The sequence below is a fragment of the Clarias gariepinus genome, chromosome 26 (genome assembly GCF_024256425.1).
Source record: "Clarias gariepinus isolate MV-2021 ecotype Netherlands chromosome 26, CGAR_prim_01v2, whole genome shotgun sequence".
NCBI lineage: Eukaryota > Metazoa > Chordata > Actinopteri > Siluriformes > Clariidae > Clarias > Clarias gariepinus.
In genome coordinates this window covers 16,309,733-16,321,564 of record NC_071125.1, presented here as the reverse complement: position 1 = coordinate 16,321,564, position 11,832 = coordinate 16,309,733, and the positions used below count along the sequence as shown (strand labels likewise).

At 38.1% G+C, this 11,832-nt stretch overlaps 1 protein-coding gene across 2 annotated transcripts in view; it reads left to right on the top strand.

Moving 5' to 3' along the window:
- Positions 1-8,886: 8,886 nt before the first annotated feature.
- sema5a (sema domain, seven thrombospondin repeats (type 1 and type 1-like), transmembrane domain (TM) and short cytoplasmic domain, (semaphorin) 5A) overlaps positions 8,887-11,832 on the top strand; it is a 250,028-nt gene continuing 247,082 nt past the window's right edge. For both annotated transcript variants that reach the window (XR_008356441.1, XM_053487924.1), the window contains exon 1: positions 8,887-9,009. The gene's annotated coding sequence lies outside the window, so the exon portion shown is untranslated. The remainder of the gene's footprint in view (positions 9,010-11,832) is intronic.

Sequence of the window (11,832 nt, the reverse complement as noted above, 5' to 3'; positions counted from 1 at the left end):
CAGCTACAGCAGCGGAAAGCCGCGCTGGAATCATCACCGACCGTCATCCAGTGATCCAGACCCCATCTGCACCTGTTGACTCATCCCTGTGCTGAACTAGACTTCATGTTAATTTAAATAACTTAATGTTAATTTAAATAACTGTTATTCTTTCAGTTGTATAACACGCGTTATATAATTTCTATTCGTTATCACCCAAATGAGGATGGGTTCCCTGTTGAGTCTGGTTTCTTTCAAGGTTGCTTTCTGTTGCCATCTCAGGGAGTTTTTCCTTGCCACTGTTGCCTTCACCCTTGGCTTGCTCATCAGGGACAATCTCATTATTATCTAGACACATTTTTCTCACACTTCCAAAAATTTTCTTTTAATTTTCATGAAGCTGCTTTGAGGCAACAACCATTGTTAAAAGCTCTATACTGTATAAATAAAAATGAATGGAATATTTCATCCCTAGTTGTGAGGGATAACCCCTAGAGGGTGCTGTGCACCCAGAGACTCCTTGTTTGTGTATTTTGTAGTTTTATGTTTTTGGAATTTAAGATCCCACAACTGAGGCCTATGCAGCTCCGGGTCTCTTGAGCTCCAAGTCTGTTTAGGCTCCTGTTTTGTTGAACCTCCTGCTCGGGTTAGCTCCTGTTAAAAAAAAAAAATTCCTATTTGATGAATGTTCTGTTTAAAACCTGCTTCGGCATAAAGCCAATTTCCTTAGCTCATGTTTTGTTTTCCTATTAAAAGACTTTCACGTGCTCACCTCTGCGACTATGCCTTACCCAAAGCCCACAGCCTGCTTAAATCATGACACAATTCTTGCTTTCTCTCCCTCTTTCATTCTTTCTCTCTTTGTCTTTTTTGTTACTTTATTACTCTCTGCTTTTATTCTTTCTTAACCTTGTGTTTTTCTTTTTTTTTTTCTTTCCTATCCCGCTCTATATTTCACTCTCCATCTGTCATTTAATTCATCTCCCTTTTAACCCACTCTCTTATTTTACCTGTACATTTTTCTCCTTTATCATTCTCAATCACACCATGGCCTCTTAGGGTAAGGAAATGAGGAGGTGCTGTCTCCCCTGCATGGCATCAGGTGTGTGCTGGACAGTGGAGCACAGTTGGTTGAGGTGCTGTTAGTAAATGCTGATTAAATCCCACTTCTTACCCCATCATCACCACATTATGCATACTATTAAGTATAGCATATTATTGAGACTATTCTGTCTCAGATTGCAAGACCCTGCAGCAGATAGTAAAGGCAGCTGAAAAGATCGTCTCTGTCTATCTTGCTTAGGCGATGTTTACACCAAGCTGCTTCCAAAAAGCCACCAGAATTGTGGATGACCACACACACCCCTTAAAACAAACTCTCTACTCTCCTGCTGTCTGGGAAAAGGTTCTCACAGCCAGACTGTGCACAAGTTTCTTCCACCAAGACATGTGACTCCTCAGTATCCCAGAATTGGACCTTTCCATTACATTTGCACATTTTACTCTTAAACTGCTGCTAAAAAAAACATTTATCAATGTACTATTTACCTCTTGCATCTAACATTTTTTCAAATCTCATTACACATCTGAGCTCAGGGGCCCCAGCAGTGGCAACTTGGTGGTTGTGGGGTTTGAACCTGGGACCTTCCGAACCGGAAGAGTGCGAGACCAGTGAATGTACTCATTTAACTGTCTACTGTACCAGCACTATATGGATGAAATAACAAAAAAGCATCTTGACATGACTATCGGACTTGACATGAATATCGGTGAAAGTAATGATGGCCCCAGTTACCCCTCTGCGTATCCCTGCGACACAAGTAGTGCCCTATTCAAATTATGAGGGAGCTTGCCTGCTTCAAGAACTTTGTCAGTTCCAAGAAAACCATTCTGCTGAGATGCAAGATATTAGAGAATATATCTCTAATATATTATGTTGTTTCACAGAAACTTTTTTATAATGAGCTTGAGACACTGAACGTGATCTTTAGGTGCAAAAATGGAGATTTTATTCACAGCATTCACAACATCTTTGCCACCACTGAAAGTCTGAGATGTTTAGAGTTGTACATGGAGTTGTGCAGCTGGGTAGCTCATAGGGTGACCCACAAAGCAAGAAGACAAAGGCACTGAGAAAAACTGATGAGGTTCAGAACACCACAGTGAACCGAAAGAAGGGATAAGATGAACATTGGTAAACTGCCAACAAATACCAAAAAAACTGCAGTAAATCAGTGAATGTCATGATGCAGGAGAGTGACGATGCAGAGTGCAACACAGGCACTACAGGAGGAACAGCTCACCCATGGAGGATAGAGACATTGGACCAAAAGAACCAAGTTTGTCTAACTGCTCAGGAATGAATACTAACAGCATGAGGACCTGACTATACCACTACACAGATTAACAGCTTTTTCAAACTTACATAAGGAATTTCCAATCTCCAGGTATTTCCTGGATAAAGGAAAAGGTTAAAATATACAACACAACACAAGAAAAGAATAATTAATTGTTCTTGCTGGAGATTTTAAAAAATGAAGCTTAGCAGCATCTTTAAACCAGACTATGGATTTCCATATCAATTAAAAAACGGAATAATAATGAAGTGGTTTTGGACTTTTTGGGTGGGGGATGTGGGTAGGGGTGCTGCAGGGGTGGCTAAGTTAAAAAAAATTAAATATTTAAATATGTTAAATGAATAAATTAAAGCCATTGTAAAAGTTCTTACTCTCTCATGCATTCTACTGGTCTATTTTCTCTCTACGAGGGACTTAAATCATGAATTTCATTAAATTTCTTATGAATGAAGGCATAAAAATGCACAGCAGTGTGATCAGACTATCAGCTGCAGCAAAACATTCCAATAGTGCATATACAGTGGGGCAAAAAAGTATTTAGTCAGCCACCAATTGTGCAAGTTCTTCCACTTTAAAAAGATGAGAGAGGCCTGTAATTTTTATCAAAGGTATACCTCAACTATGAGAGACAAAATAAAAACAAAAAATCTAGAAAATCATATTGTAGGATTTTTTATTAATTATTTGGTAAATTCCTCGATAAAATAAGTATTTGGTCACCTACAGTACAAACAAGCAAGCTTTCTAGCTCTCACAGACCTGTAACTTTTTTTTAAAGAGGCTCCTCTGTCCTCCACTTGTTACCTGTATTAATAGCATCTGTTTGAACTCGTAGTCAGTATAAAAGACACCTGTCCACAACCTTAAACAGTCACACTCCAAACTCCACTATGGCCAAGACCAAAGAGCTGTCAAAGGACACCAGAAACAAAATTGTGGACCTTTACCAGGCTGGAAAGACTGAATCCGCAATAGGTAAGCAGCTTGGCGTGAAGAAATCAATTGTGGGAGCAATTATTAGAAAATGGAAGACATACAAGACACTAATACAAAACCACTTCCTCGATCTGGGGCTCCATGCAAGATCTCACCTCATGGGGTCAAAAAGGTCACAAGATCTGTGAGCAAAAATCCCAGAACCACACGGGGGGACCTAGTGAATGACCTGCACAGAGCTGGGACCAAAGTAACAAAGGCTACCATCAGTAACACACTGCGCCGACATGGACTCAAATCCTGCAGTGCCAGGCGTGTCCCCCTGCTTAAGCCAGTACATGTCCATGTCATATGGTCAGATGAAACCAAAATTTTTTGGTAAAAAACTTTTTGGTAAAGCATCAACTTGTCGTGTTTGGAGGAGAAAGAATGCTGAGTTGCATCCAAAGAACAGCATACCTACTGTGAAGCATGGGGGTGGAAACATCATGCTTTAGTGCTGTTTTTCTGCACAGGGACCAGGACGACTGATCCGTGTAAAGGAAAGAATGAATGAGGCCATGTATTGTGAGATTTTAAGGGGGAAAACTTCCTTCCATTAGCAAGGGCATTGAAGATGAAACACGGCTGGGTCTTTCAGCATGTCAATGATCCCAAACACAGATCTCAACCCCATAGAAAATCTTTGGAGAGAGTTGAAAGTCAGTGTAGACCAGCGACAGCCCCAAAAGATCACTGCTCTAGAGGAGATCTGCATGGACGAATGGGCCAAAATACCAGCCACAGTGTGTGAAAACCTTGTGAAGACTTACAGAAAACATTTGACTTCAGTCATTGCCAACACAGGGTATATAATTCAATTTAATTCAATTTTTTTTGTATAGCGCTTTTAGCAATTTTCATTGCGGCTAGGCAGCTTTACACAATCAAAAGAATTATTTAAGTTTGTATGAAATGTGAATTTGTACGTATCAAAATGGTCACTTTGTCCCTGGTGAGCAAGCCGAGGGCAACAGTGGCAAGGAAAAACTCTCTGAGATGGTAATAGGAAGAAACTTTGAGAGGAACCAGACTTAGCAGGGAACCCATCCTCATTTGGTTGAAACAGAAAGCAGTAAATGATCTGCATTTATACAGTGTGTTAGGTGGCAGGCAGTTCAGCTATAATAGCTGATGTTAATTGATGTTAATATGGAGTCCAGGTAGTTATTGAAGACCCAGGTAGACTTGTAGGAAGTTCATATAACAATTTTTAGATGTTTTTTGGGATGATTTTGAGTATTGAGATGAAATTTTGTTATTGACCAAATACTTATTTTCCATCAAAATTTGAAAATAAATTCTTTAAATATCCTACAATATGATTTTCTGGATTTTTTTTCTTATTTTGGCTCTCATAGTTGAGGTATAGCTACGTATGATGAAAATTACAGGCCTCTCTAATCTTTTTAAGTGGGAGAACTTGCACAATTGGTGGCTGACTAAATACTTTTTTTGCCCCACTGTATTGGCCATATGTCCATAGATGACGATCCCATCTGAGGTGTCTGACATCTGATCTGGGCAGACGTTCCCATGAATGTTCCCATAAGCAAGTTCAAAACATGATCCTTAAAAATTAAAAGATAACTTGCGGAAGTAGGAGCTGTACACACAATTATTCACAAACACCATTTATATCACTTACACTTTAAATGGCCTTTCTGTTCAATCAAGTGAAAGACCTCGGTGTGATTATAGATCCCAGCCTTTCATTTGAAGCTCATGTAGATAATATTACCAGGATAGCATTCTTTCACCTCAGAAATATTGCCAAGATAAGAAATATATTTTCACTAAACAATGCAGAAAAACTAGTTCATGCTTTTATCACCTCTAGTTTGAACTATTGTAACGCCCTACTGTCTAGTTGTTCAACTAGGTGCATAAACAAGCTTCAGTTAGTCCAGAATGCAGCAGCGGGAGTCCTCACTAGAATCAGAAGATATGAGCACATCACCCCTATCTTATCCACACTGCATTGACTCCCTGTGAAATTTTGCATTAATTTTAAAATACTACTATTAATGTATAAAGCATTAAATGGTCTCGCACTACAGTATCTAAGTGAACTGCTTGTGTCTTACGATCTGCCACGCCTACTTCGATCAAAGGATGCAGGCTGCTTGTCAGTACCACGTATTATGAAAACTACAGCTGGGGGCAGAGCTTTTTCTTATGAGACCCTAAAGTTATAAAATAGTTTTCCAATTAATGTTTGGGACTCAGACACAGTCTCAGTGTTTAAGTCTAGCCTAAAATCTATTTATTTAGCCAAGCATTTTTGTAAATAGATTTGTCTTAGATAATGGAGCAGATCTGGGGGACCCATGGTCGTAGATTATTATGGTGAACTGGTATTTTTAGATGCTGTCTTCCCCACTCTCATTGATCACTCAGGTTTGTTGACAGTGAAGTGATTGTTCGCTTTACATCTCAGGAAACCCTCATGTCCGTGTTTTCTTCTGGCTCTACCTTTTAGTTATGCTGTCATAGTTAGTCCTGCCGGAGCCCCTGCTTGCACTATGCACTAAATATACATTCACCTTATACATTGTTTGACTGTGACCATACCTAACTGCCATCTCTCCTTCTCTTCTGCTCTCTTCTCTTTCTTCTCTTCTTTCTCCTCCTCTCTCTCTTTCCCTCTACCTGTCTCTCTGTCAAGCTACACATGTCGCTCCTGAGCTGCCAGTGATCCAGACCCTCTCTGCCCCCTGGAGCTGTCTGACTTGTCCTGGTGTACTGCTTCTGGTTGGAGATCTCGTTGCATGGATGCCTCGTGTGGTCTGCCTGGGATGCGTGTGGTGACTGGGGATGGTTTCACTTTCCCACGAATATGGCCTTGTCCTCGGCTGTTGTCTAAGGACTTGTGACTTTAGTCGCTCGATAGTTTAGGACTGGTGTTTCCTACAGTCTACCTGAGCTCCAATAACGAACTGGACTCAAAACTTTGGACTAATAAAACACATCTCTTGTTATACTGAACTTCCAGTCTCACACAGTATGATGCAGATCAATCCCTGCTATCCGTTTCACCCAAATGAGGATGGGTTCCCTGTTGAATCTGATTCCTCTTCTTTTCTTATAGGAAGGTTTCTTCCTATTACCATCTCAGGGAGTTTTTCCTTGCCACTGTCGCCGTCGTCCTTGGCTTGCTCATCAAGGACAGTCTTATTATTTTGATTCATACACGTTCACATCTTATACAAACTTAAATAATTATTTTGATTGTGTAAAGCTGCTTTGCGACAATGTCAATTGTTAAAAGCGCTATACAAATAAAATTCAATTGAATTGAAATTGAACTTACACATTACAGAAACTCAGCTGGGAGTAATTGCCCCATCCCTCTGCATATTACTAAAGTCTGTCCAAGTCATTTCCGAATTTGGGACATTAAAGGAGTTCTTGGAAGGTCAGTGTTCCAGACATGCAGCAAGCAGTCTGATCATGGCTCTGGTGTACTGAGAAAATGTCTGAGTGGAACCCAGACTCAACAGGCAACCAATCCTTATTTGAGTGACATCAGATGGATATAGCAGGGATTGATCTGTCATTATATGTCATTATATGCATCCCAAGCAGACCACAGGTGGCCATCCTCAGCAGTGATCCAGTGACCTCCATGTGACATGAACTCCAACCAGAAGTAGGGCACCAGTATATGTCAGAAAAATGGGCAGAATTGTCGACAGAATTAAAGAGAGAGAGAGAGAAAAAGAGAGAGAGAACAGTTATGGATAGTCAGTCTCATAATGGATAAGGCCAATGTATATTATCTATCTATCTATCTATCTATCTATCTATCTATCTATCTATCTATCTATCTATCTATCTGTCTGTCTGTCTGTCTGTCTGTTTGTCTATACAATTCATAAATTATACAGAGAAATAAAAAATTAACTGGGTTTTGTTATTCTGCTAAAAAAAAAACATTTTGACTTGAACAGTAATCTAACCTTTCCTACTCTATCCTTTTTTCTGCATTTTTCTATCACTGTATTTATTCAAACTTGTTCCCCTTAGGGTGTAAAGACAAATAAAAAGAGAAAATAGGAAAAATGTTTTGATAAAGGATGGTACCCTTAAGTTTCTAAATTTCCCCTTTCATTTCACATAATACAGTACACTCTATATGCTAAGGAAAGTAAATACATAAATTAATAAATATTTCTTTAGTGATTCTCACTATAGACCAGGTAAAAAGTTTCATAAAGAACTTTACAATATAGGTTTCCCTATAGAGCCCATTTACAGTAGGAACTCAAAACCCTTTAATTATACAAACTGCATTATATGTTTCTCCCTTCTCTTTATTTCATTTTTTCTCTCTTTTATGCTGTTTTTCCTCTCCCTTTATTTTTCCATATTTTGTGTAGTCTATCATATCCATTACTCAGTTTCTGTTTTTCTTCCTTTATTTCTTTTTTTTCAGTTTCCTCTCATTTTCTCCTTAACTCTCTTCTCCTCATTCTTCTATTTTCACCCAGTCTCTCATCCTCTGTAATTTTCTTGCTTTTTGTTTCTTACTCTATTTTTGCCACACTGTAAGTTTCTCTATACTTTTTCCTCCCTTTTTCACCAGCTATCTAATTTTCTCCCTTTTTATTCCCCTCATACACTTTAAGAGAATAATTGGTTCTTCAATATAAAGGTGAGGTGTTTCTCTTGCAGGAAAGGTTTAATGTAAAACCCCCTTAAATATTCAAGTTATGCATTTTGTCCTTGTCCAATCTCTCATCTCTCATGCTCTGTTCATTCTTTACTTTTTCCATTCATCACCATTTATCACTCCATTTCTTTATTTCCTTTTCGCTTATGCTTATTTTTTTTACTCTTCATCTTACTCTTTTGAATTCATCTCCTCTCTCCAATTCTACCTCTTCTTTCTTTTTTATTTCCTTCTATTCTCATCTATTCCATAAACCTAAACCCTAAACCTAACTGAGCCTTATTTTTTTTTGTTTAGAACCTTACAGCAGTCTAAGATAATAGACATCCATAGTTTTATGACAGAATGTATACACCAAAACAAAATGTGTTGCCATTACTGTGCCTGCTATTTGTTTTGTCCTTTTCAGACTGGCATGTACATATCTTTTATATCTTTTTATAGATACCCAGAAGTGAAAATTCCAAAGAAATGTCTTATTTTCAAAGAGGGTGAATGGTTGGCCAATCTGATGATGGCGCGTTCCAGAGATAAACAGCCAGGAAGCCAGAATTTCCCTGACATAATTATAGTTCAGTTTAAAGTAAAGGATCACAAAGAACTTTAACCAGAAAAATGTTTGAGGATTTCTTTTTTTAAAACAATCCTTTCATTCTATGCTCTTAACGCTGCTTAAGAAAAGTCAATAAAGTATTAATAATGTATTAATAGCTAAACCTTACTTGCTCTGGAAATGTAATAAATATGAGTGCGTACTCTATAATTGATCATGAAAGTATGTCGGACTATCCTATGAGCTCTTTATCCTGAATCTCTCTCTCTTTCTCTCGCGCGCTCTCTCCTCAGTGTGTGTGTGTGTGTGTGTGTGTATGCGTTCACTCTCTCAGTGACTCCTGTGCCACTCGGATCACACTCTCACACTCCTCTATCAGGATTACTGCAGCCCTGAGCCGCTTCCCTCTCTCCTCTCGTCTTCTTCCTCCTCTGCTCTAGATGATCCCTTTTCCCGCCACTGATCTATCGGTAAGTGTCCCGAGCGTCCCGTTATATGTCCGTCTTTATCACCGCTTCTCTCTCCTTCTCTTTATCTCTCTCTCTCCTTCTCTCTCCTTCTCTTTGTGTCTCTCCCTCTCTCTCTCTCTCTCTTTACCTGCGGCGGCTTTTCCGACTGCGTCTTGAACTGCATCCAAAGTCTCACTGTTCCACTGATAGGAAGCGAGAATATACTGTACACATACCAATTCGGATTAAATTATTAAGGGAGACGAACCGCTTTCCTTGTGTGCAAAGTTTTGTTTTTGTGTTTCCTCCAAACCGTTTAATGACTTTGCAAACACGATCGAACGCAAGTCTAAGCAATGCCAACATATATGAAAGCCTTTAACCCTATTGAATCATAGTCGTAACTTTTTGTACGATTTAAATAGAGCGAAATTGAACAGACTACTGAGACTTCTGGTGCTTGAAGCGCGCGCGCGCTCCTCCGTACGGCGCTATCCATCTCTCTATTGCGCAATCGTGTTGTCTTTATAGCTAACTTACTTAACTTTTTATTCCCCCTTTACCATGCATATGAAAGTCATTGATGAGATTTTTCAGATTTTTAACGCACTAAGATTTACTTGATGTTTTTTTTTTGGGTTGAGCAAATAGACCACATGGTGGCGCTGCTGTAGATTATATCTCCTGTCTCGAGCAGGTTTTATTGTTTTTAATTCTGCTGCATGTCCTATACTCCCCGCGACCCTGAATACAGGATAAAGCGGTATAAAAGGTGAGTGAGTGAGTGCATGTCCTATACAATGTAAGGTAGTACACTTGCTCTAATATTTACATCACACAGTGCAAAAAGAATGTTCATCAAATTGCTTTGTTCCTGTTGTCTGAAATAAAAAAGTGCACTAATTAACTAACTAAAGCTATTAATATAAACAATGCATTAAAAAAATATTTTAGTGCTGCATTGCTGGATCCTTCTGTTGGTTTTATGCTGATTTGCTAAAAAAAATTCACTGAGCCTCTTATAATGCAAGTGCAAGCGCTTGGGATTTGTTTGTTGATTTCAATGCTGGATATGATCCCTCCTCCTGTTCAGTTCTGAATCTGTCATTTCAAAGTGCAAGAGATTTGGGGAAATACAGGGATTACACTCATTTTCACAATGAAAGAAACATCAGCTCCACATAATGCCTAACGAGACAAGTTTTGCATGATTGCTGCAATCCAAATATTTATCTCAGTTCGTCTCATCAGCATTTTTTCACATTTTTCTAAGAGTGTATTTTGTCTATTAAAAAAAAAAAACATACTTCATATAGAACAGCAAATACACCAAGTAAATTTAATTGGCAAGCACTCTTAGTGATACAAAATAAAGAAAATATTAATTCACAGTGGATCTGGAGAACTTTGGGCATAAACACATTTACACTTTAACAGAACCAATTCATCCACTTAGGGAATATTTGTTGGAAAGTATGTACAGTAAGTAGGAGGAAACTGAAAAACCAAAAAAAAAAAGTGAAGTGAACATAGGGGAAACATGCACAGAAACTGCACAGTCAGTAACCCAAGCTCAGGATCAAACCACAGAGCCTGTCAGGTGCCAGTGGGCATAAAGTCTAGCCCTCAGATAATATGCAGAAGATCTTTAAAACTCACGACTCTAAGAAATCTAAGACAACTTTAGTAAGAACTGTTAAGGAAATTAGCCCTGAGGACATCTGAGGTGTTAACATTTTTACGGCTTCAAGAGTTCCTGAAAATGTCCCGAATATGTCTCTAGTCCTGAAAACGTCAGGTTTTTTTTTACACTGGGGTAGCACCACTACTCGAGCACTGCCATAGCACAAAAAAACAATTGCAAGAAATAAAATAAAATTTAATTAACACTTTAAAAAGTAGATGTTTAAGATCAGGGATAGTCTATAAATTACAAGCAATAATTGATGGATTGTTTCACTATTTTTATGCTTTAGTTTATTATCCTTTTTAATTTAATCTCTTGACAATAACAGCTTTCTTTCTTAGGCCTTAAAACACAAGAATGATTAAATAAGGTCACTAGTTTGCATAAATAGGAGAGCGCTAAACCTTGAAGTGCTTTATATGTGAACAACATGCTTTTAGATAAGACAAGTCTAATATCATCAGTTTTCTTTGATCAGTATCTCCTTTAAACACACAGGAGACACCAGGCTGTTCTTACAATAATCCTGAAGTCATGTACAGCACTCAGCATAATTTATAAACAGTGAGCATACTGCTAAGCTTGATGAGATTGTTATTGCTGTTATTTTCAGCAGTGTCGTATCCGTGAGTTGCGTGCTGCTTCCAGTCATGGTTAACACAACGTGGTTTGGCAGGTCATTAAGTGTAATAGAATAGCAGAGAATACCGTGCTCACACAAGCACACATGTACGCTCGGTGGAAAATAAAACAGTCTCACGGTGTGTTGGACAAAAATAGGAATAATCAATGAACAGAGTGGGTTATGACTCTGAAAACATCATATCCTTATGAATATTAATATCCAGTTTCAGGAGCACATTTTTGTTTAAGCCTGATTAAGTTAAGTGTTATGGCAAAAAGGGAGTGAAGGTAATTCTATACTATATAATATGTATTATGAATATAGGGTTTACTTAGTGCTAGGAATAGATTTTTTAAATAAAACTTTTATTATATAATTTTTTTTTTTGGTTGATTTTTTTTTTTTTTTTTTTTAACTCTCTTCTCTTTTTTTGGTCCCCCGGTCTTGTCTGTTATAATATGGGAAACAAACAAAAAAAATAAATAAAAAAAATAAATAATAATAATAATAATAATGGCTGTGAATGATGATA